The sequence below is a fragment of the Ochotona curzoniae genome, unplaced genomic scaffold (genome assembly GCF_017591425.1).
Source record: "Ochotona curzoniae isolate NIBS_2020 unplaced genomic scaffold, NIBS_Ocur_1.0 patch401, whole genome shotgun sequence".
Classification (NCBI taxonomy): Eukaryota; Metazoa; Chordata; class Mammalia; order Lagomorpha; family Ochotonidae; genus Ochotona; species Ochotona curzoniae.
In genome coordinates, this window is record NW_024466975.1 from 432,904 (window position 1) to 460,217 (window position 27,314).

Consider the following 27,314-nt stretch of genomic DNA (forward strand, 5'->3'; position numbering starts at 1 on the left):
TCTCAATTTCTCAAATGGTGCCTCTAAACTACCTGTACTGTGACTGCAAGACTTGGAGGGGAAAAAAAAAACTTCTAACAAGGCACAGAATCAACACAATCAGTGGGTTTGAGTATTGCCACAATCAGGACAAAATTGAGAATATTTCCATTCATTAAAGTTTCAGCCAACAATGACTATACACTCAGTGCCAAAGCGAGCATCAAATTATGTGAGGCAAATCTCACCTTTAAAACAACCCATTCTAACCAATAATGTTATAAATACCTAACAACAAGAAAATGCAATTCACATGAGAAACAATACTTGTATATATGGATTACTTTTTTTGTTTTGTTCAATAAAATTCAAAAACATTATGGCAGTCATTAAAACCAAGCCATATGCTTATTATTAGTATGTCTTAGCTCTAAAATTGTCTAAGCAAGAAAATAGTCTATATTCTGTCTAATTCAGGCAGTTATAGGACTGAGGACTTGGGTAACATTAATCCTATTGCTTAATTATCTATGATGCCAGCATCAAAAAGAGAAAAATAATAATTAACTGTCAAACATACCTTTCTGTTGTGCTTGTGTGCTCCAAAAATATAAAAGAACCCAGAGGTGAAATAAAAATTGGAAATCTGCTTTTATTAATGAGTTCATTCACTTAAGTTTATATGAAACTGAGTTGAAAAGAAAAAGAAAGAGCTAACTCAAGTACAGTTTGTATCCAAAGAAAACTCCACCCACAGAAACTCTCTAGTAACATATCAAGTTTTAAGCCTGTACGGCAGAGACCATCTTTTCTTCTCTTGTAACTGCGGTGCCAAGACCTTAGTGCTAAGCAAACAATAATAACAACAAGCATTACATCATTTGTACAAAAAATTTCTTCAACTGATTGCACATTATGACTAAGTTTCTTTTGCCAGTCATCTATGGAAGATGCTGCTTTGGAAATTAATTTTTTCACGGAGCAATTACCTCTTATCTTTGAAAAGCCCAGCAAGAAATATGTGATATGCAGAAAGCACAAAATTTTTATCTTTACTTTCAATATTTAACTCACATTTTTCTGTTTTGCAGTTGGCCAAAATTTGGTGAAATCATTATCACTTATATCAACATTACAAAATAACATAAAATATGTATTTCAGACACAGCCAAATGCTGAAAGTAACATGTAAGGTAAAAAAACTAAATTTTGCTAGTTGTTCAACCTTTATAAACTGGACTAGAATATTTCTATCAAAACACGTGACTATATGACTTGACTTTACCCCAAGTATAGGCTATATTTCACATATCAGTATTTCTTAAAATAGTAGCTAGCTGTACCTTACTTAGTACATTTACTGGTAGTCATAACTTCTAGATGCTTGAAACCACCACTCACTTCAAATAATGGCTTTATTTCGCTTTCTCCATATACATTCAAGTCTTTCGGTATTAATCAAAGTTACATAAGAATACTGGCAGATAATTATGCTTATCTTGGTTAAAAACAAGATCATGTTTTAAGAAAACATTCAAATTTATTATCAGTTCTTTAAAAGTTGCCCAAAGTCCCACATCGTTTCCAATCTCAAGTTAGGAAGAATTTTTCCTCCAACAGGCACTCAATCATTTTAATGCTGACTCTCGTGCAGTTCTACTCCACCTTCACATGTAGCCAGTAAATTCGGCTTTACTACAGTACTCTAAAAATGTGCAAGAACAATAACAGCATCTCAAAAAGAGCTGTTGGCACTATATTAGTTTAGAGAAAATTCCAAACTGAATACTAGCTGTCAAAAAAAGTTGCAATAATTTTTTTGTCATAATATGTAAGCTATTTTAAAGGCATTTGGGGGTTTTACTGATGAAGAACCAAAGCCCCCAAAATGTAACTGTCCTTCTGAGGCTTTGGCTTTTTTTTTTTCAGTTCCAATAAATCATTAATAGACAACCTTCACCCTATCACCGGCCCCAATTAGGAACTGCCTTACGAGAGAACAGACAGAAAGACATTATTTTACTTCCTCTGTTTGCATCCAACATAGATCCATCTCACACCAAAGTTCACTGTACAATGAATACATGATGGTGAATTTCCAGTAAGACATTCAAACAGAATCAATACACTTCTCCTTTCCTGTATAAACCACAACCAAATTTTTAGAGATGAAAAGTAAACTAAAACCAAATTTAGACATGTTGTTTGAAATTAGCAAAGATGAAACACTTCAGTGCCAGACAAAAGCCCTGATTTTAAGAGTAGGTTTTTGCCTTCCCTGAAATGCCTAGCTCAGGCTGTGTATTTTTATGCCTGCAGATATTGGCATGTTTCACATTTACGATTATGACACACCAACTTATTTTGAAATTTTTCAAAATCTTCCACTGCGCATGTTTCAAGTGCTTCATGACTATCACTGATAATTGAGCAATTAACTTGAAATTACCGAATGTGCTGTGATGGCACAATATGTAGTAAGCAACATGAAAGAATAAAGAAGAGAGGAACTTGGTACAGTGGAGAAAAAAAGTAATAAAGACTATAATAATAATAGTAATGAGTAAGTTTTAATGGTCTCAGGTCTCAGTGGTTTAATGATGCCAGTAAAATGGTTTAATGAAACAAGTCCAGAGTATTACAGACCTTTTTAGAGCAGCTTGTTCTGGTGCTCAAAAAAAAAAAAAAAAAAAAAAAAAAGGAAGCTTCTTTCTAACAGGTCTTGTGTAATATTCAGGGATTGGTCCAAAAATTAAGTGTGGGAGTTTCATTAGACAACAAGCACAAAACAATTATGTTTAAAATTCCTGACAGGCAGATTCTTAAGAAATACAAGCTTGCAAAAATAGATGTAAGGTCTTGCTTTAAGTGTAAAATAAACAGAACAATTCTAGAGTTAAAGATGACCTCAAGAAGGCATCAAGCCAGTATGAACACATTTGCAAATCAAAAACTAAAATAAATGGTTTGGCATCAAGATGGAAGAATGAAAATTCAGCTATCCTGGAAAAACCAGAATGCCTCTTCACTGCTCATCTCATCAAGGTCTCTAATACTGGGCTTTTCTGGCTAAAGCCATAGTGTGACCATAAAGAGTAGCTTTTTGTGTGTGTGCTTAAATTAGCCAGTGAAGCAAATTCCATAAACCTAAATCCTACCTTATTTCAGTGGCAGACCATTTCAAAGGTTTGCAAGAAAAACTAACAATTTATAAGTCAGAGGGAAAAGATTCAAAATTATAGCAAATAAAGAACACCATTAAAACATTTTTTTCCTCAAAATTCCATCAATATTGCTCCAAAACACCACCAGGAAATTAAATATAGTCCAGGCTATGATTTCAGGTATAAATAAGAAGCTAAATGTAGAGCTAGCATAAAGAACATCTAAGGATACTAATATACAAAATTTAAAAGCTTAAATGTAATGGATACATATATTCAGACACGTAAACTCCTTTCAATTAAACTAGATAGCTGGCTACAGTTCACAAATGTATAGTAGCTGTGTGTATTAACGTAGATACTTCAAATGTCAGTATATCTCTAATTAACATGAGCACACAACTGTAAAACTGAGAAGGCACAATTTTAAATTCCTTACATTCCCAGCATTAATGCTTTCATGGGGCAGCTCCCGTTGTCATGGAAAATGGCATTCAAGCCCTATTTGTGGATTTTCACAGCTCATCTTTTTTATTTACCTGCTCTATGTCAAGATTAGCCTGGAATAGTATTCTTTTTTTTAAAGATAATGCACTTAGACCTACTTGTCTTTAAAATCACAGATGTTCTCACTGAGGGAGCTTTGGTCTAGGCTCTGCTCAATTTGAAACAGATTTCTTTCCATTTTAAAATATCACAAAGACATGAATACATGAATTCGTGATCTTTTAAAAAAAAAACTTTTTTTGTTTATCTTACTTATTTGCGAGGAAGGGGAGGCAGTGGGAGAAACGCCATCCGATGGCTCATCCTGAATCCCTCCAATAACCAGGAGTGGGGAATCAATCCCAATCTCCCACTTGTGGCAGGGACCCGAGTACTGAGCCAGCTTCTGCTGCCTTCTAGCGTGCGCATTAGCAGAAAAGTGAAATCAGTATTGGAACCAGGATGGGAATCCTGCCACTCCAACACGACATCTTAAACACTGCACCAAATGATTCCTTTTGTTTGTTTCTGAATTAATCTTTACAATTCAAAACATTTCAGCAAACACATAGCAAGAAAGGAGTAGGAAAAAGTCAGAGGGAATCAAACTCTCTAGAAATATGTAGAAGTGGTAGAAGGCTCTGCACAGTCTCTTCCTTGACTTTCTCTATATTTTTTAAAAATGTTTCTATAGTAACTAAGTGAACACTGGGACAGTGATCAAAAACAACAGAAAGAGGAAAAAAATGTCTGAAAGAGAAGAACATGGTGTTACAGAAGGAACGCTGCATTTATGTTATGAATTCTAGGCTGGATCCCACTACTGTGGCAAAATGAAGAAATTCTTACTCATTCCACAATTTTTGGAATTCAGTCCATTTAAGGTTTGCAAAATCAAGTGTCATACCAACTTAAGATACTGTTGTTATTTATTAATACCTCAAGCCTGGGGTTAGACAATGAGCACTTTTTATGCCAGACCAAAAAAAAAAAATTGTCCAGAAACTCAGGGAAAAGATTGCTATTAGTTACCAAGAACAGAAACCAAGAATTTTATAAAAAGGAATTCATTATCAAACTACTAAAATAGCTTCAGTAATCCAAAAACCCAGAGTATATCATGAACTATATCTGCTTTGATATATATACATAAACATATATTCATTTATTACTGTATTAAAATTAGATGTCAGAAATACATAATTTTTCATTAAAAATGAAAAATTAAATGAAATTGACAAGCAAAACATGATATTCTTACACAATATCTACTTTGGGAAAAGAGAAAAACAGTTACTTAAAAGACAGCCATTTGCCTTGACAACGTTTTCCTCTTCTGACCTGGGCAGAGGATGTAAGTAGATAAGATTCCAATCGGTTCTCACACACTCTTGGTGTGGCCCATTCATTATGAATGTGCAAAACAATATCCCACCTTCCTTATCTCACACCGGCTTCTGCACAACTTACCAAGAAGCCTTCCCATGGCCACCAGGTATAACTTTCTGCCTTAGATCATGTAGCAGATGAGCAGTTCCAGGACATGGAAATAAGGGTACATAAAAGAACCCATTGTCACTGATACCATTTGCTTGTTCTCGGGCCAGATTGGACACACATTTCTATTGTTTTAGCTACTTCAATCTATCAGTATAGATGAGGTGCTGATTCCATAACAAATGAAAGAAGCAGAAACTCAGAACTGGCATTGTGACTCAGTGGGTATAGCCAGTGTTTGTGATGCCAACACCCTGTATGGATAATGATTTGAACCCCAGCTGCTCTACCTCCACCCCTGCTCCTTGCTAATGGGGCTAGGAATCAGGATAGCACCTGATTTGGGTCCCTGCCACCCATGTGGAAGATCTGGAGGAAATTCTGGGCAATTTACTTCCCCTGAGGTGAGCCCCAGCCATTGCAGCCATTTAGGGTGTGAACCAGCAGGTGGAAGACATTGCTCTCCCCCCAGTGCACCTACCCCTCTCTCTATCTCTGCCTTCCAAGTAAATAAAACAACTGTAAAAAAATTACAAGTGCAAATGGACTGGATGCCCACATTCATTCTATCTGATGTATCTTAGTCATATTAGCTGGCACTTTTCTATAACAAAAAGATTTTCAGTCTGGAGTCGGTCTTCACAAAGCTTGAAATCACTAACCAAAGGAACTAAACTAACATGTGGAAATGCTCAAGGCTAGTAATAACTGCTTTGGGCATGCATCACTAGCATGACTTCTACCTAAGTGGCCAGATAAGATCTTACTATGTGCTTTGTCTTTTTTAAAATTGAACTTCAAAAATAACCATAAGAGAACTGTATCAATAATGCTGCTGCTTCCAATTTTTAGTATTTATTCCTTTGTTAAGTCACAAGCAATCTTCAGCTAACTGGATGACTTCCGTTCATATTTAGTATATGTTTATCAGGATGTGAAGGAAGAAGTAAAGAACTCTGGCAACGGGGCCTCTGAGTGATGGAACCATAAGCTATATTACATTGAAGGTTACATTTGTCAAAAAAAAACTGGCAATCATGATTGTTATTTTAAAAACTGAATCATCCTAAAAACCTTTAAAGCAAATGAGTGAACAATTTAAGAGAAGAAAAGAAGCAAAAGACAAAGCAACTAAGGTAAAATTCAGACGGTGCCAAGTTGTTTCTCTTCATTTAGAGTTCTAAAAAGATTAGCTCAGCTTCCTAAGACCTCTGTTTTCACCAAGTCCTTAAAGATACTTCACATTTCTTTCTCTATCTACTTTGCCTCCTAATCCTCACCATGACACCTTGCACAAATGTTTAATTAAAATGAACCATGCAATTTATATAATTTTATATTACCTAAGAATGGGAACTTTAAATAATAAAACATAAATTGATACAATTTTGTAAAAATAACAATTTATTCATTCTTATACCATTACAAATATATTAAAATGTGTAACTAGTTTTTAAAAATCTGGCTCAAAAATGCTTATATCAAGTAATAATACCACATAAAAAAAGATAAACTTGATCTTAAGTTGTTGATGCCTTTCTGCTTAAATCACTTAAACTATAATTTATTATGTTTTTTTTCAAAGACTTTCCTAAAAGTATGTTCGCAACTCTTCTTTACAGCATTATACTAACAAAGAGTTTCCTATGTCTTTGCTGTTACCAAATGTAAGAGTCCCTTAAATGGAAATGCAGTTTCCAACAATGCACAATTAGAAATATACTTTAAACTCAAGTTATTTAAATACAGAACTATATTCACAGAAACATTTTTAATACTTGCTACATACTCTATATGGCAAACATATCAGTTAACTTACAGTACTTTAATAGATCTTAGAATTTCATTGTATTATTTTTCTTTAAATTTATCTTGTTTCCTGAGAGAAAGATACCTTTTTTCTTCCAAACACTGTTAAAAATATAACAGAGTTTTTGGGGATAGGAAACAGGGTAGAAATACCACAGTTTTGATCTGCATTACATATTCACCAAATGAGTCTTTGGCTCCTCAGCACATAATCTCCCCATGTACTGACAGCTCTTTGAATTCTGTATGATCTCACATCTTTCTAAGAGCACAGGCACGTAGCACTTTTCAAGTCCAGATAACCAGAAGATGTAAGAAGTTATCAGAGTAAATTATTCATGTGTATATAGACTAGACTCTTTAAGGTAACCCAACACTACAATGGAGCCCCCATCTCAAAAAGTAAGATATTTATCTTTCGGCCTACTGTAGTGGGCCCTGCATTGTGCTATTCCGCTGCAAATTACAAAAACTCAATTTTTTCCCATCAGCTGCCACTTTTTTCTAATACTCCTCTTAAGAAAACCTTTAAAAAGAAACTAATAAAATTAAAACAGGAAGGAGAAGTTGAGAAATTGATTACAAACAGTAATTTTTTTCACTATGCGATGAGAAAAATCATAAAAGAAACCAATACTTACAATTACACACACAAAAACGTCAGCCCCAGCACCCAGAAATCACTGGTAATTTGCCTTTGAATTCATGAAATTGACCTGAAAATTTGGAGAGATAATGAAATGAAAAAGGATAAGTACGTTTGCATTTATGCATTTTATTGAAGTATACATTCTAAATACAAATCATTAATTTTAACCCAAGCAATTGTTCCCACTTACTCTGAAAATTCTTTTCCAAAATTACAATGCCAAAATAGTTATTGCATTGTTCTATATATAAGAAAACAATATCTTAGATAGCTCTTATAAAAATTGTCAGTCTAAAGTAAGTGGCTAAAAGGGCAAATAAGTAAAAACAAATGAGAATTTTCAATATAAAAAGAAAATAGGCTTATAAAAGGCTTATTTCGGGGCCCAGCGCGGTGGCGCAAGTGGTTAAGGTCCTCGCCTTGCATGCCCCGGGATCCCGTATGGGTGCCGGTTCTATCCCGGCAGCCCCGCTTCCCTTCCAACTCCCTGCCTGTGGCCCGGGAAAGCAAAGCTTTGGGACCCTGCACCCGCGTGGGAGACCCGGAAGAGGTTCCTGGCTTCAGATTGGCATGGCATCGGCCCGTTGCGCTCACTTGGGGAGTGAATCATCAGACGGAAGATCTTCCTCTCTGTCTCTCCTCTCTGTATATCCGCCTTTCCAATAAAAAAAAAATTATAAAAATAAATCTTTTTTTAAAAAAGGCTTATTTCCTCTTTAGAAGTTATAGTTTTAAAATGCTTATTTTATTTCTACAATTTCAGATCAATTAACTTCACAGAGAATATCCTGAATATGTTCAAACGGACTACCTGTAAGTAGAATTAGTAAGAAAAGAGACGGTTTTTATCCTGACAAAGGCTTGAAACTCATTAGATGCCTGGACTGGATACCATGCATTCTGCATGAGCCACAACTGAATTAAAAAAATCTCTTCCTTGTACACACTTTACTTTTGGCTGAAGAGGGAACAGACGCAACTCAAACACACGAAGCCAGGCTTTTAAAACATTTTAACTAGCACAATGAGTCACTTTATGCCTCTAAATATCTATGGTTTCCTCTCTGCAGAACCCCCATGCATTAGAAGGTAGCTTGGTAGTTTATTTTTATTGTTTGGTCTAAATACAGCACATTTTTAGTTGCATGAAAACACAGAAACTTTGTTAGTGAGGCTGTATGCTTTCCAAAATGTGAGGATGGCAACGAGTGGTGTCCAACTGAAAGCAATAATGAACTTAGGTTTCTAATTAAAGTCAAAAACTCCTAGACTCTGCAAATTAGTTTGATTCGATCTACAACCTTTAACTATAGCTAGTAAACATCTAGGTTACTTAGAGCTAACCAGATTTAAGTAAAATTCATTCAGGAACCAGCAACCAGTCTGCAATTAGAATATAAATACAGTATAGATTACATATGTTGGGATCTGAAATAAACATCTAATAAACCCCTCCCTAGCCCTCAAAATTCACTTTTATCTAAGTGACTCAGGTAATGTTATCTATTTTCTAATCAAGACTAACAGATCATAAAACCTGGGCACTACACAGTTTTGCACGTCACTGTTGAGTACACCATTACGTTTGTGAAATGGACTTCACTTTCTCTGTGGGAATAGCGTCTCATATCTTCCCCACTGCAGTCTCATCAGTTTCCAGGAGTGCTATGATGCCACTTCCCGAGGTAAAGGAACTACAGGAAAGTTTTGTCAACAGAAGGTAATTCTATCCTTAATTTTTGATATTTTATTCTTCTTCGTGGCTTTCAGATGTCAGAATCCAAGAACAGAATTTTGTTTTGGATAACATAACACTATCTCAACATGTATGTGCAAAACCCAATAAGTATTGCTTGTTCTGACAAAAGGCATTTTTCACATTTTATTCTCTTAGAGTTATAAATTATAATTTTGTCACAAAGAAGTTATCCACAAGATATATAGCAAAATACTATGTCAGTATATCCAACATCGTAAACTCCACACAATACAAAAAGTTATTAGCGGGTGCACATTTTAAAAATATTTACATTGTTCTTCTGGAAATCATGCCTTTAAAAGCACTCACTGGAATCAAACAAGCTACATGGTACATTCCATCACTTCATTTTTTTGGGAAATGACTGAGAGATAAGAGAAAATGCTAAAGATATTTCCTGGGACCAGTGTCTTGCAAGATAAATGTCCAGCTGCAGCACTGGCCTCCCATATTGGTGCTGTTCAAGTCCCAGCTGACACACTTCCAATCTAGTTCCCTGCTAACCTGGACAGAAAGCAGAGGACGTGTCCAAGTGCTTAAGTCACTGCACCCACATGGGAGAATCAGAAAAAGCTCTTGCTTCTAGCTTTGGACCAGCCTAGCACTTGCCATTGTGACCATTTAGGGAGTGAAGTAATGGATAGAAGATTTCTGTGAGTCTTCTCTCTCTGTTGGCACTCTACCTTTAAACATGGTCACTTCGTTACTGAGAAAAATACAAAGTGAGAAGATACAGAAGGAAATCCCTGAACAAATCACTGCTCTGCTCAGCAAAACAAATCCTTACAACACTCAGAGCCATCAATTGCTCTACTCCTTTATATGATCATTCATTCATTCAGCCAAGAGTTTCATGAACTAGGGTCAGCACCAAACAGTAAGAATACAAATATTTTAAATATTTTTTAAAAAGAAAAAAGAAAATCTGTGATCTTTCATGTTAAAGATCTCAATCAATCATCTAGCTAGGGTCACAGTTACATCTATCCACGGATGATGACATGGTCCATGCTATTTAGCAGTTCTTTTACGTATTTTAAATTGCTAAATTTTTTTAAATGCATATTTCAAACACTTCAAAATAAAAACGTAGGGGTAAGACATTGTGGTGAAGTGCACTGGACTGCCACTAGGGACACCCAGGTCTAATATCAAGTATCAATTTCAGTACTAGCTACACTGGTTTCTGATCCCGCTTCTTGCTAAGGCACCTGGGAAGGCAGTGAGTGAAGATGCACATACTGAGATCCCTCATACCCATGTGGGAACACCAAATGGAGTTTCTAGATCTTGGATTCAGTCTGGACCAGTCCTAACTATTATAAACACTTGGAAAGTGAACCACAGATCTAAGATCCCTCTGTCTCTCCATATCTCATTATGACACTCTCTGTCAAATAAATTAATAAATCTTTTCAAAATTAAATAAAAATGTATGAAAGTATAAAGGATAAATGTATAAGAAATGCAAATATGGAATAAAAGAAAAACGTTAATAAGAGATAGCATTATTCACTCAAATAGTCAAAAAATGTGAATAAAACATTCACCAGCAATATATCATTGAATAAAATATCTCATTGAATAAAAATTGGTGTTTGTGAGGGAAGAGAAAAATAAGTACCATCTTGTATCATTGAAGGGAATATAAATTGAGTCAATTTATATGAACAGCTGCTTAACAGTAGTAAAAGTTCCCATGTTCATATTCTTTGCATTTACAATGTTACTTTGAAAAATCTTAACAGACTGATATATGACTGCTTATGTAATAATATGGGGAAAATCAGTCGGGAGTTGGGAATTTTGAGAAGGGTTAGGAAAATCCCAGACCCTAAGCAATTGTACCATAAAATTCAAAAATACTAATATAATTAAAATTTTTTAAAATGATCATAACAAACTCATTACAAAACCGTTCCTGATGTCTATACTCATTGACATAAAAGATGGCCACAACATATTATTGAATGACAAAATACGCATTAAAACAGCCAATCAATTTATAGGATTAAAATATATGTTTCTGTATTATAGTGAACAAGTACCACAAAATAAAGTACAACAAAACAAAAATGTTAACATCAAGTATGAAGCTCCAGGTTTATTTCTACTATTTTATTCTTATAAGTTGGCTTTATTTAGACTTTTTATACATAACAAACCTAATGTGTCCCAAATCAATAAATCCATTCTCTAAAATTCAGTATATCACTTGCATATTCAAGAGCAATAATACAGAGTTAGGGTAACCTACTTTAACAAAAAAACTCACAATTAGACTGAGAAACCAAACAAGTAACTTGACATCAAGTGAAAAAAACCAAAAACATTCGCACCAAAACATGTCACACTCTGCCAAAAAATAGGTGACATACAAGGGAAATAGCAAATAAAAACACTGCCACCTACCAGTAAAATTAAACTTTAAAAGTTTTTAAGAGAATCAAGATAGTGGAATAGGGTAGAGACACATTTAAACAGAGAAATATTAGCCAGTGTGAAGCAGAGAGGGCACATTCCAGGAAACGGGAGAGGACAGAACAACAGCAGAGGGTACCTGGAGACTGACAGACACAGGAAAGCAGTGAAAACAATGGTGTGGTGTTGCAGTGACTGATACCCAGCAGCATTCAGCAAACGGTATCTGAACTCCACCAGCAGCCAGACCTCCACCAGCAACCAGGTGGGAAGGGACTTTGAATGGGAGCTCAGGAGGTGAACCCAAAGAACTGTCCATCTTCCTAGTCCATTCGATTTGACCAGGAGCAGAGAGAGCAGCAGATCCCAGATAGACAAGGCGAGAACAGGGTGGATTTCACATCCCAGTACACCTCCTAAAGGTGAATTAGGCAACATTTTGTTTAAGGAGGAAAAGGCTATGGGAAAGGACTGTGCATGCGTGGAGATGGGAGTGAACTCATTTCTGGCTCAGTGAACTGCAATACTGTGGTATCCTACAGGTTTCACTAAAGACAAGTGCAGGTAGCCCTCTGACCTGACAGCCAGCAGATTAAAAACTGCAGTAGTGGCACATCAGGAACCATTTCCCACAGTGTGGAAAAGACTTTAAGACTGCAGGGACAACATGCACTCACTGAGCTCAGTGCATTGTACTGGTCCCACAGAAAAATAATACTAACTGTGGCATCATGCAGGTCAAAATAGGCTCTCAGACCTAATAGCCAACAGGTTGTGGCAAGCTCAGCAACAACAACAACTACCTATATAGGACACCTGGTGTCTCCATAATCCTGGGAACTGCTCCAACCAGAAGTGGGAGAAAGGTTTTACAGACAACAGTGCAGCCTCAGCATGGTATCACAGGAGGCGGAGACTGTTTAGCCAGGTGCTGGGGGTATGGAGACCACGGTGGAAATCTAACATAAGAAAACAAGACCTGGAACTTGCTGGAGGGAGTGACACAAGTGACTGCAAAGAGCCATGTACCAACTGCAATAAGTAAAATCAAACTGTAGACCTGTGGGTGACAAAGCTTAGAAACCTGCCCCAAGGAGAAAAATCTGGTAACCAGAAGTACAATGATCAAAACCAAAGGAAGAGACAGAGGCACAATGGATGTTACTGAAGACTCCCTGCAAAGGAGCAAAATCCCTTGACAACCTCAAAGTTCACTGGAGAAGATATCAAGAAAATGGGGGATACAGAATTCAAAACACTTGTTACAAAGCTTCTTATCAACAACAAGAAGCACATACAGGAGTTCAAGGAATTTAAGGAATATGTCACACTGGAAATGAATCAAATGAAAGTTGATATATCAAAAATTAGGAATACAGTGGAGCACATTAAAGGTACAGTGGAGAATCTCCAAAATAGAATGAAGGAGGCAGAAGAAACAATCTCAAAATTAGAGGATATTTCCTGTCACCAGGTGGGAACAAACAAAAAAGCTGGAAGCAGAGCTAGGTCAAGTTAAAAAAAAAAAAACATGAAAAAATTGAAAGACACTATTAAGAGGCCAAATATAAGAGTTATGGGAGTTCCAGGAGGTACAGGAAGAGAAGCTGGGTTTAAAAATGTATTTACCGAAATAACAAAGGAAATTTTTCCTAATCTGGAGAAAGAGTTGGAAAACAAAATACAGGGGCTGCATCGAATTCCCAACAGGCTTGACCAAAAGAGATTTTCACCACGACACATGATAATCAAGCTCTCTTCAGTTGAACATAAGGAAAAGATCCTTAAATGTGCATCTGAAAATAATCAATTGAAACAAAGGAATGGCAATTAGATTCACAGGAGATTTCTCACAGGAAATTCTACAGGCCAGAAGAGAATGGATTGACATTTTCCAGATTCTAAAAGAAAAAAAAAATTGTCGGCCCAGGATAACAATCTCAGCAAAACTTTCCTTTGTCTTTGAAAATGAAGTAAAATTCTTCTTCAGTAAAGAAAAGGTAAAAGATATGGCTCTTCCAAACCTGACCTACAAGTGATACTTAAGGATGTTCTCTTGACAGAGAAAAGGAATAGCACCAACGAAAACCAAAGCAAATGCAAAGAACATCCCAGTAAAATAACAACAGAAGACTAAATCAATAAACAACCCATTGCTAAATGACAAGTCCAAATTACCATCTATTTATATCAACTCTGAATGTAAATGGCTTAAAGTCATCCATCAAACGTCATAGTTAGTAGACTGGATAAATTCAAAAACCATCTACTTATTGCCTACAGGAGACACATTTCACCAACAATGATCAGCAGAAACTGTATCTGGTGGATTTTGATCCTTTTTTGTTAGTTTCACCTCTTCAAAACATTTTCTTCTGATTAAATTCTTCAATGACTCATAGTTCATACAAAAGCATCATTTTCTTAAAAAATGTTCTTGATCTTCTTTCACATTTCTTCAGCAACACATTAGTTATTCAGTAGCATGTTATTTAACTTCATGGTATTGTTGATTTTTTTTTCGTCTGGTTGTTGATTTTATTTTGTGGCTTTTCATTTAAGGGGATTATACAGTACCTGTGTAATGGAGACCATCATGTCTACCAGCATTTTATTTAACTTCATATGAGGCACTGTAAATTTCTATTTCTTCCACTTGTTGAGTTTGTATTGTGGCTTTTCATTAGAGGTTATGTATGGTAACTGTGTAATGAAGACTATCATATCCAGATGCGAGGATACAATGCAGTATGCATCTCTACTTCCACACCAAACCAAAGATGGACTACCAATGAAACTGTATATTATATCTTGACAATGGAATGCTGGACTCTCTGCCCTTGTCCGTACCCACAACGATGGACATATGACTGTGTATGAAGAACTATAGTACAGTAATGATATAGGGGAACTCAGTGAAGGGGAGGGAATTGGAGAAGGGATAAGGGAAACCCAAGGGCCTATGGAACTGTATTATAAAATGATAAAAATTAAAAGAAATTTTAAAAAAGTTTTCAAGTTAAATTTTTTAACCCTAGTTACAGTTTTGTCTTTAAATCACAGCTATTTCTTTTTATATCCCTCTCCTATTCTTTTTATATCTTAATTTAGTAAGAAGGTTCAAGCATCAAATGAATGGCTAGATTAAATGGCTTTCTAAATCTGACACTCAATGATTTTAAGGTATTATTTTAGGTACCAAAGTGCTTATCAAAAACCAATAACAAAATTTTGTCTACCTTTGCAAATGATAACATTGCATGGTTAAAACTCAAGCAAGTATCAAATAATTTTTAACAAATTTTTGACCCACTGGTTTAATAATACTATTAATGATGAGCCACTGAGTTAAAACAATAGCTTTCATGTCCCAGTGTTGTGCCACAATGGAATATACTGCATCCCCAGATACTTGTACCCCATATAAGCACAGCGCCATCCATAGCTGCTCCATTTATGATCCAGCTTCCTGCGAATGTACCTGAGAAAGCAGCAGAAAGTGACTCAACTACTTGGTACTCTGCCACCCATGTGGGAGACCCAGATGGAGTTCTAGGCTCCTACCTTCATCCTAGCCCAGAGTTTCTTCCTCTCTCCACCTCACCCCTCCTGTTTGTTGTCCCTCCCTCCCTCTCTCTCACTCTGTCCCCTACCCCTTCTCTAACTTTCAAATAAATAATCTGAAAAAAAAAAAAAAACTGCTTTCAAAGCATTCATTGGGTGCTGGAGCTGCAGTGTTGGGTTTGAGTCTCAGCTGCTCCATTTCTGAACCAGCTGTCTGTTAAAGTGCCTGGGAAAGCAGCAGAGGATGCCCCAACTACTTGGGACCCACACAGAAGACCAGGAAAAAGCCTCTGGCACCTGGTTCCAGATCACCTCAGTTGAGAGAACTGTGGTCATTTGGGGAGTGATGCAACAGATGAAAGCTCGCTCTCTATCTCTCTTTCTCTATAAATTTGCCTTTCAATTAAAAAATAAATCATAAAAAAAGACACCCATGTTCCAAATCAAAGTGCCTGGATTTGAGCGCCAGCTTCAGCTCCTAACTCAAGCTTCCTGACACAGAAACGGCAACAGACAACAGGTGATGGCTCCAGTGGTTGGATCCCACTAATCATATTGAACACTGAGGCTTAGTTCAAGGCTTTCAACTTCTACCAAACCTACTCAATATTCAACCATTAAAAGAGATGGGAAGTTAATATGCCTCCCTAGGTGGGACACAAAGATTAGTTATGCCTCACTGGGGTATGGGGGATTTCTCTGCACACCCATTCTAAAAAAAAGAAAAAAAAGCACTGTACCTAAACTGATAACTGTATGGAATCAGGTTGAATATAAACCAAAATTGAAATGTCTAAGAAGAAGTCACAGGATGTAGTTAAGAAACCACATTTTCCTATCAACATACTATTAATCAATACCATATCAATTAATGCCATAAGGTTGTAAATGGTTGTTGATGTTATGTCAGGACCTTTAATTGATTGGGATGATACTTAGCTGGCTTTACCTTCAGACCAGAGATGGTCTCACCAAGAAATCGTTGAATCCACTAGGATAAAAAGACACTGGACGTTATGCTTGGTAAATACTTCCAATGAATTTGAACGCAGCAAGGTGGAGAAATCCTCCATGGGGAGAGGGTTCGGGGAGGGGTGGAGGGAATCCCAGTGCCCATAACACTGTGTCACATAATGCAATGCAATTAATAAAACAAATTAATTAATTTTTAAAAAAGAGAGATGGGAAGTTAACCACAATGGAAGAGGGCTCTCCCTTTCTTTCCCTCTCTCAATCAATCTATCTCTGCCTCTTTCACACACACACTTAAGTGATTTTTTCTTTTTTTTTTTTATTGGAAAGGCGGATATACAGAGAGGAGAGACAGAGAGGAAGATCTTCCGTCCGATGATTCACTCCCCAAGTGAGCGCAACGGGCCGATACTATGCCGATCCAAAGCCAGGAGCCTCTTCCAGGTCTCCCACACGGGTACAGGGTCCCAAAGCTTTGGGCCATCCTCGACTGCTTTCCCAGGCCACAGGCAGGGAGCTGGAAGGGAAGCAGGGCTGCCGGGATAGAACCGGCGCCCATATGGGATCCCGGGGCATGCAAGGCGAGGACCTTAACCACTTGTGCCACCATGCAGGACCCTTAAGTGATTTTTTTAAAATAAAATTTGAAAATTAAGTTACAAAGGAACTAATCTGACACTAATGCCTAGTTTTTTTTTTCTATGTGATTGTTATTAACAAGAACATTATAATCATGAGCAGAAAAAAATTCAGTTATTGGCATCATATCTTCTAAGGCAGAAGTTATTAATGTCTAGGAAAGTGACTCACAGGAAGCTTTCCATATTTTATGCCACTATACATTATCTCAATGTTGGGGTCCAAAATTGAGAGGGACATTGACAAAACATTCAGAGCAGAATGGCTGAGACTTTACACAAGCCATGCTTTGTTAGAAACAGTTTCATGTTCTAAGAATAATAGTAGAAATGAACTTTAGAGATCATCTCCTCCAGAGTTCTCACCCTTTTGTTTCAACAACTGCTTTAAATTCTTAAAATTATTCAATCACCTGGGTCCTGGGCTAAATCCTTGCTTTGCACATTCTGAGATCCCATATTGGTGCCAGTTTGTGTCCCAGCTGCTCCACTTTCCCATCCAGCTCCCTGCCTGTGGCCTGGGAAAGCAATTGAGGATGGCTTAAGTCCATGAGACCCTGTACCTGTGTGGGAGGTCCAGAAGAAGCTCCTGGCTCCTGGCTCCTGGCTCCACATCAGCTCAACAACACCCATTGCAGTCACTAGCGGAGTGAACCAGCAGACAAAAAATCTTTCTCTGTGTCTCTGCTTCTCTCTGTAAATCTGGCTTTCCAATAAAAATAAACAAAATCTTTTTAAAAACATACAAGGTCCCTAACAGTTACTATACATTTACCAGTATTTACTGGTAAACTAGAATTTAGAAATTTAATGATGCTATTTCTTCATTTAGCAAGACAAGAGTCAGTCCATTACATGGTAATAAAACATGTTTAATGAAATATATTTCTATGACAAAAAAATTTAAAGATTGGCACTGTTGAACATTTTTACAAATCTCTTAAAAGCTTGGTTTACAAAAGACAGTGGAGTTTTTCATAGGTATTATGGCACTCAATCTCTTCTGATATGCTGGTTTGTAAAAGATTACAAAAAGCACCCATTTACACAAATATGTACCAGCAATTAGAAGGAGGCTGAGTGTTTTAATGGTCTTTTCAAGTAGTTGTGGACCTTCTTCTCTAATATCATATCAAAATTTGGTAATGGCTATTTCTCAGAGGTTAACTACAATATGGAATCTGGATATCAGTAAAATTATACTCATTTTCTTTCATTTTACTTTTAAAGATTTATTTATTTCAGAAGTCAGAATTACAGAGAGCAAGGGAGACACACAAAAATTTTTCATTCACTGGTTCACTCCATAGGTCACTGCAACACCCAGCACCAGGACAAACCAAGGCCAGAAGCCAGGAGCTTCATGTGAGCCTTCCACAATAATGGCAAGGGACCCAAACATTTGGACCATCTTTCACTGCTTTTCCCAGGCCAATAGCAGGGACAAGGAACAGAAGTGGAGCAGCTGGGGCAGAAACTGGTGCCTACGTGGGATGTTGCAGGTGGCAGTTTTACTTACTACACCAAAACTCTAGTCCCTAGGTATATATATTTTTTAATCCACTGACTTTATATGGATCTTTAGGGGTTGGCACTGTGGTATGGTGGCAGGCTAAACCTCTGCCTATGGTGCTAGAATCCCATATGGGCACCACTGCATGTCTCAGCTGCTCCACTTCCCATCCAGCTCCCAGCTTATGGCCGGGGAAGGCAGCAGAGGATGGCTCAAGTTCTTGGGACCCTACACCCATAAGAGAAACCCAGAAGAAACTCCTGGTGCCTGGTGCCTGGATTCCAATATGTGCCAGCTCCAACCCTGTGCCCATTTGGGGAGTGAACCAATAGATACAAGATCTCTCTGTCTCTCCCTCTCTCTTTGTGACTCTGCCTTTCGAATAAAAATAAAAGAAATCTTTTCCAAAAAATGGATCTTTAGACATCCATGACTGTAATATCACATACTATTTCTTTTGAAAAACAGTGGTTCACAGAATTACAAAATTTTTATATATAGTATTTTTAAAAACACATTTCTTAATAGCACTTCCAATCTTAGCTGAGAAGTTTTTAAGTATACTGAGAAGTGATCAGATTCACAGGGGTAGATACAGCCTCCCAAATTACTTCCCCTGGAAGCTTGTTTGTTGACAAAAACACAAATTTTAAAATGTTGGCTGATTTTCATAAAATAAGTGGGCTCACTTCCATCAGTTCTGAGAATACATCTGCCAAGGTTCTGAATCTAACTATTATGATTGTTAGTCCTTCTTTTAATAAAAGTTGTATTTTACTCTAAAAAGCAGTTATTTCAACTCATTCACACAAGTGGTTTTCTCCAAGATAAACTGCACTTGGATAAGTAGGATAAGTGCTCTATGCCTACTTTCTATTTAACCAGAGCATTTAAAAATGTTCTCAAAGATCAAGAATCAATAAAATTCATAATTTTTATTACTTCAGCAAAATAATAAGAAAAAACGGATGGTAAAGCATTCAATGAAAACTAATATAGCCTGGAGCCATTGCCTTGATTTGTTCTAAGACACCAACATTTTTGTCCAATATGCTTTGCATTCTCCAGGCAGATGTCAATGTAGTGAAGAAAGGCTATAGCACTTTTCTGTTACATTGAAAATACTTTTGCAAACTCTTTGAAAGGATCCCAGATTTCTCCACGGTCCAAAAATTGTATTTTGATCACTGCAGATTTAATTTGATGCTCCATTTTGCAGCTTATGGAAATGATCTAGTTTTATGATTTCAAGTCAACAAAGAAAAGGTAACAATATTTAGTTTAGCCGGTGGGACATGGTAAATGGTAACAGTAAATTCATCTTTGTTCCTTTTTCACAAAAGAAAAAGTACTAGTAGATGTAAATTACATGGTGGGAGATTTCAGTTCAGCCCAAGATAAAACCAATGGAATAGATTGCCTCACAAAATAGAAATAGTCAAAAGTTGAAACTGGATGAATCTATGCTAGAAATATTATAGGAAGGATTCTCACTTGGAGTTGCGAGTTAAAGGTTGTCTCAAAGCTTAGATGATTAGATGATAACCTTAAAGGCTTTACCAAGTTCAGATTTCCAGGCCCACTAAACGAAAATCTTATTGAGTGAATCAAGTTTCCTTTTTCTAAATGCTCTGCAGGTGACTGTTACAACTGGCCTGCCTATCCCAGTTCTCTTCTCAAGTCACTACTGCTCCAAGATTCTATTATTTTCTATTTTATCCATACCTCCAAGTAAGTATGTTCTTATTAAAACAAAAATTTTCATAAGGATTAGTAGGCCCCCACAAAAACATTGTGATTCTGTGATTCTGAGAATGTGGCCCAAGAATCTATTTTTAAGCATAGTCCCTGGGTAATTCTTAGCACACCAAAATTTAAAAACTACTGGGTTAAAGGGCAACTGTATTAAATGTGGGTAAATTCACAAAACCTTTTGCACAAAAATGAAAATTTACAATTCCATAAAATGCTTTCTCTTACAAAAAGATTATTCATGATTCTGCAATTCTAGCTTTTGAAATTAATATATTTTTCTTACATGTAAGGAGGTATTACAAACTAGGCATAAAATAAAAAAATAATTAAAAGTTATAAGTTACTTAAAAATTAAAAATTAATTCTTGGGATCCAATGCTAGCAAATCCTTACCCCTATGCCCTAGCATCCCATGAAGGCACCAGTTCGTGTCCCAGCTGCCCCACTTCTGATCCAGTTCCCGGCCTGTGTCCTGCAAAAGCAGTACAGGATGACCCAAAGCCTTTGGACCCTGCACCTATGTAAAAGTCCCAGAAGAAGCTCCTGGCTCCTGGCTCCTGGCTCCTGGCTCCTTGCTCCTGGCTTTGAATAAATTCAGCTCTGGTCATTACAACCATTGTTAATCAGCAGATGTAAAATCCGCCTTTCTAATAAAAAACAAATCTTTTTCAAAAATTAACTTCTGCACAAGTACTTGGGATCCTGCCATCCATGTGGAAGATTAACATAAAGTTCCTGGCTCCTGATTTCAGTCTAGTTTCCCTGCCTGGACATTTGAGGAGTGAACCAGAAGACTGGAAGATCAATCCTACCACCAAACCCTTTCTGCTTCTCTTTCTCGCCATTCTTTCCCCTTGATCTGACTCCACTGTCACTCTTTCAAATAAACAGGTCTTTTGAAAAACGTGTGTGTTATTCACTGCCATAGACATTTTTTTTTTAATTTGGGCTAACAACGTAAGATATACTACAGCAATTTAATTAACAATTCTGAGGGTCCTCAGGCTGCAGGGCATAAGTAGGGATCTCTTGGAATTCAGAAAAAATAAAGCACAATCCCAGATCTTCAGCAATTGATAATTTGGATTCACTGCAAGATAAATATTGTAGTTAGCATATTCTCACATTTGCCATGATTATATCCAAAAGCGGGGCAGGGGGTGAGTTTCTATCCCTGCTGAGTTTTCTGAGTTTTGTTTATAAACTAGAATAAAAGTAGAATGGCTATCATTCAACAAGGTCTTGCAAATACTAATCTTTAGTCCCATATATCTTTGTAGTGAATTTATTGCTTTCCATATAATAAAATGTTTGAAGCAAATGAGGCAGGGATGGTATTTTTGAACTTATTTTATGTATTTAAATCAAGATAAATTTAAAGACATCTAACAACAGTCAATTTCCACTCTCATTTAAAAAATTTTTTTCTTGTTGCCACTCTGAGTACCACTCCCTCTTAACCACAAATAATAACTTCAGTAATGGAGCTCAGTAATTTAAACTTTCAAGCAGATGACACCAAGTAACTTATGAGTTGACACCGCCTGTTGTGCAGATATGTACTCAGACCATTATAAAAATAACAGCTGCATTATCAACTGGATACAGACAAGAACAATTTATGTGAACTCAGAGTCAACACAGTCTTAACCTGACATGGAGCATGTTATAATTTTTAAGCGTTTCTCAACTTGTGATAGAAATTAGAAAGGACAGAGATATTAAAATAAAATGAAAAAAATTGGTAACTATATGATAATACGAACTCTAATTCCTACAGTAGATCATGATCACCCATAATTAACCAAATCTTTGCTTGAATAACACTGTAAGCAAGCCTGAAAAAACAGAAATGAAGTAGATTTGGTGATTTCAAGGAGTGAAGAGCCTAGTAAAAAAAAAAAATAAGTATAGTTTTGTGTGAAATGGATTAGGTGAACAAAGCAAATAATACACTATATTATCTTATTTTTAAAGAATATGCATAAATGAGAATTTACCATTCACCTCCCATTTTGTAAGGATGGAGATAACAGAAGCTTCCTAGAATGGATATACTTTCTCCATTTTGCTTGTCCTCTGAGACTTGCCTAAATTGTGCCAAAGTCATAGCGTAAACAAACAACGGGTGGCTAGTGCAGCCACTCATTTTCAAAGAGTCTTAATGCTAACAAGATCCCAGAACTGTGTCCTTGGCAATGCTACCACATCACCACACTGAACAACCAAACATGATAGACCTCTAGGACCTTAGTTTTAGACCACGAGTTAGTCCTTCTCAGTCTAATTACGTCTTTCATTCGGTTTTGAAAACACAGGCACAGAGAATCAGATGGAGAGATCTTGCTTACCCTTATGTTCTACCTTCTGTATAACGACTTAAAGATTTCACTTTAAAGTGCAGACAAGATTTGGTGGAGCTCTCTAGGGGATCACCTCACTTCCTAGTGAAAAATAACAGAGATAGCAGGATGAGAGGCACCCAATGTCACAGATAAGGAATTAGACACCTAACTTAGGATCACACAAGGGCCAGTGCCAGAGCTTTCATTTGAAGTCAAAGTTTCCAGTTCCTAGGAGGAAAACATATGTTTCCAGTTAGGTTGTCCATAAAATGGGATCCTTGGCATTCCTTCTCTCATAAAATGTCAGTGTTGACACTTAACTTAGTTAACATAAGATACTTTGTAAAACAAGTAAGTTCAATGCATTTGTCCAGTGCATCCCACCTCCCCAAATCCAAAGGAACTACCAATTACTCTATCTTATTTTCCTGGAATGGATCTGTGCATATATGTTTATTGTGTAGATGAAAAATTCCTTGCCACACACTATGTAATTCTCATTTCCCTATAATCTGCATGGATGTCAGCACTGGGACAAAAATTACTGCCTTTTTAAATGTGATAAACCGGAGAAAATTCACCGAGCTCTCCAACATTCTAACACCCAGACCTCCTAAAGGCATCACCTTCAACTTTGTTTCTGCAGAATTCACAATATGAAGATACCTAGCCATTTTAAAACAAATGCTGTCATTCACTGTTCAGTTGACATTATTTATTCATTGAATCCCTATAACTGTATCTCAAGAAAGAATAATCATACCTTCATTTCATCATTCAAAAAAACCCTAAAACTCAATGGTATTTAATATTCCTACAGCCAGTTAAATGGAATGATTGGCACCCAAACTTGCAACCTGAGTTTTTAAACCTAGCACACCTTCCATGTATCATCTAAGCAAAATTCCTTAATATTTCCGATCCCACACCTTTAGAAATCTAGTGGCTAATATGCTAAAAGAACTGCTCTTAAAAGACTAAATCCCATCTTCTCTGTCGCTTGTCCTTCAACCATCTTCCACCTCCAGGGCAGACACTATGCCAAGATCACATGTAAATCTCTAATTCAAAGTTCTGTTCTTGTACCTTCTATCTCAGAGCAACATCCCAAGACAATTTTACTGAAAAAAGAAGTCAATCCAGTTAATCCCTCCTCAGAAAAAAATCTTTACCATGTATATTGCAAAACCTGTAAAACACTATCAAACTTAAAAGAAAAATATTCTTCAGTCAAGGATATTGTTTTATGTGTAAATAAATAACCTAGGTATGGGGTGGAGTCTGAGCTCCTGGTTTCAGCTTGGCCCAGATATGCTCATTGCATGCATCTGGAGAATGAACTGGTGAATGAAAGACCTCTTTCTTTCTGTCTCTGCTTTTCAAATACAATGAAAATACGAAAAGTGAAGGTTTTTAAAAGTTTCAATATCAAATGATACTCTAAAATTTACCACAGGGGAAAATTTACCAAACTACTTTGATTAAACAAATTCAGTATATGTAAATACACATTTCACTATAGACTGACAACTATGTATTTAAACATACTATATCCACTACACATGGATATGATCATAATACATTTACATTATACATTTATCTATTTAGAAATGATTAAGCCTATATTCTGATTTCTATTTTCCCCCTTTTGTCCCCATTATAATTTTAATTTTATGATACAGTTCCATAGGCTTTGGGATTTCCCTTGTCCTCCTCTCCAACATTCACACTGATTACCCCTATATTACTACAATAGAATAGTTCTTTATAAACAGCCATAAGTCCATCATTGCACGCATAGACAATGGCAGAGACTACAGCATCCTATTGTCAAGATGTATTCAACAGTTTTATTGGGATTCTATCTTTAATCTGGAAGCAGAGATGCATACTGCATTGTTTCCTCACATCTAGGTATGACAGTGTCCATTACACAGTTCCTACACATCCCCTTAAATGAGGGGGTGAATCAGTGGAAGACCTTCCTCTCTGTATCTCCTTTTCTCTGTAATTCTGCCTTTATAATAAAAATAAACAAAAATTTTTTTTAAAAAAAAAAAAAGCTTTTACTTTCCTTTTTCTATGGACTCTTTGAAATATTCTTGTATTTGTACAAATTGATTTCATTATATTCCACACTATATAGGGGGAAATCCTGGAGTGGGGAGGGTAGATAGAGAGGGTGGAAAGGGAAATCTCTGAGCCTAAGAAATTGTATCAAGAAAAACAAATTTTTTTTAAATTGAAAAATTATTGAAACCTACTAGTTAACAAGATATTAAAAAAAAACTATATGCTTCAGAATTCACATTTCAACCTACAGGTAGATTTTACTTATTTACTTGCTTATGCAAATCAAGAAAAACTTATTATTCTGCACAAGTTGGAATCAGTGGCCTTATTTATCTTAATCTTAAATACTCATTTTTCCCTTCAGTATATGTTAATTAAGCATTTGGTCCTAGCCCACACAAACAGTGAAACCATTACATTGCTTCAATATACCCTTACTTAACATTATAAAGCTTATAAACCTTTACCCTTACTTAACATTATAAAGCCTCTTAAGAATTACTTTATTACTTTATTTTCATTTTTAGAAATGTGTACCTTGAGACTAGAGGCTAAAGTCCCCACTGCCAGGATCCCATATGGGCACCAGTTCTAATCCCAGCAGCCCTGCTTCCCATCCAGCTCCCTGCTTGTGGCCTGGGAAAGCAGTCAAGGACGGCCCAAAGCCTTGGGACCCTGCACCTGCGTGGGAGACCCAGAAGAGCTCCTGGCTCCTGATCAGCACAGCTCCAGCCATGTGGCCACTTGGGATGTGAATCAATGAACAGAAGATCTTCCTCTCTGTGTATCTGACTTTCCAATAAAAATAAAATAAATCTTTAAAATAAAAATGTGTACCTTGGTATATAGCCTTCTGTAAATTTTCAGTCATGTCCCTTGGTAAAGGGAAATATTTCATTGTATATAAATTTGCTTATCTAAGTCCATTTTAAAAACAACCTATCTTTTTACAGTAAGTTATGGTTATTAATGCCTTGGCTACTGTTCCAAGAAGAAATCTTGCATAGTAGCTTATTCTGAAATTGTATGCTGTCATTATGGTTGTGAAATGTTGTTACGTCTTGGAGACCAGTACTATCATTGATTTAGATTGGGAGTCCATTTAAGGGATATTTCTGGCAGAGCATTTGATTTTTATTCACCATTTTCTAATGCAGTTAAATTGATGAGGTGAGGGGAAGAAATCAACCCTTGCTTTCTTGCAGACTGAATGAAGGCAAATACAACAACCCCTCTCCCATTTTTATTTTAATTAAGAATCTGGGTGGATTTGGGGAGGGAAAATGTATCATAAAATGATAAAAAAAAATTTAAAAATTAAAGAATCTAGGTGGAGTGGTCTTTAGGACATGAGGCAGTAAAGGACTTTCAAATCTTATTTCAAAAAAAAATAAAGGAATCTGGATCTACTGAATAAAAGTACAATATTTTAAATGATTATCATGGCATAAAGAAAAGGATAGTAAGAAAAAAAGTAACTTTCCAAGGAAATAGATACAAAATATTTCTTTAATGATTATAATTGGAGCTCCTTCTATACTATACCTTCCTCCAGCATGGAAGTTTACCAAAAAAAAATAATTTTTTTCTTCAGAACTGAGAATATTTTTATATTAAAAAGATTATTTAACTTTCCCCCATTTGAAAAACACACACATGGTGCTCTGGATGATGATCATGGAGCAACGAAGTTAAAGTCACCAGAGCTTCCACCCATACAGTGTCATCCTCAGAAACCATCTGGTGCTCCTTCTGCATAATTAGCAAAATATTGACATAACAATTAGCACCCCGGGGAGGATTAAACCAATTTTTTTAAGCAAGAAAAATTCCAGCCAAGTCAAAAGAGAGTTGCAATGTATCTGTACTTTCTCTAAGAGAGATTTTTATCTATCCAGGTTTTATCTGTATTTTTTTTTCAGGTGTAGTATCTGAATTCTACAAATGGTATATTCAGTGAATAGAATGCTGGCAAAGCAGATGTTACCCACTGCATCTACCCACTGAATTCTGATTCTCAATCTGGCTGTCTGCAGCAGTGAATCACAGCAAGGTGACTCAGTCAAACCGACACAAGAAAATTGGAAACTATACTTGCCTCACAGCGTTTATCTTGAAACAAGACTATTAAGTTACTAAAACTTAAAAGCACAGGAGCCAGCCTGTTGCAAAATAGCATGCAGGATAACACCACTGCATCACAATTTCTAATTGTTTCTTTGAGCCGATGTTTAAGATAAGCTCCTCACATTAAAAACACAAGGGAGGAGACAAAGGTTTTGCTCTACACCTCTGATAAGCCCATTTTGGCATCTCACAACCGTCAGAATTAATTCTGGGGGGCAGCAGAATATCACAAAATATTACTGCCAAGTACAGCCCTTTTAAAAATGTCTTCATAACTCAGATTATATGTATATTTCTTCATTCCAACGTCTGTGAATCAAAGACTTATCAAAACCAAAGAAATCAATTTAAAAAATTGAGTGCCTAGTATCTTCCAAATGGCATATAGCAGAAAAAATGATGTAATGACAGACAAGAGGTAAATAAAAAGGTCTCTGGGTCCCAAATTATTTCCTAAGTCACCACAGCACACCATAGAGAACTCTTGGAGTGGCTGCTGAATAGTTTCCAGAGATAAATACAGCTTCTGTGTATCTGTCAAATAACCACACACCAAAATTAGG

General features: G+C 36.4%; 1 long non-coding RNA gene across 1 annotated transcript in view; it reads right to left on the minus strand.

Moving 5' to 3' along the window:
- Positions 1 to 27,314, minus strand: part of LOC121167619 — a 135,301-nt gene that overhangs the window by 50,705 nt on the left and 57,282 nt on the right. Inside the window, exon 2 of the long non-coding RNA XR_005885604.1 lies at positions 7,577 to 7,651. This is a non-coding gene — a long non-coding RNA (uncharacterized LOC121167619). The remainder of the gene's footprint in view (positions 1 to 7,576; positions 7,652 to 27,314) is intronic.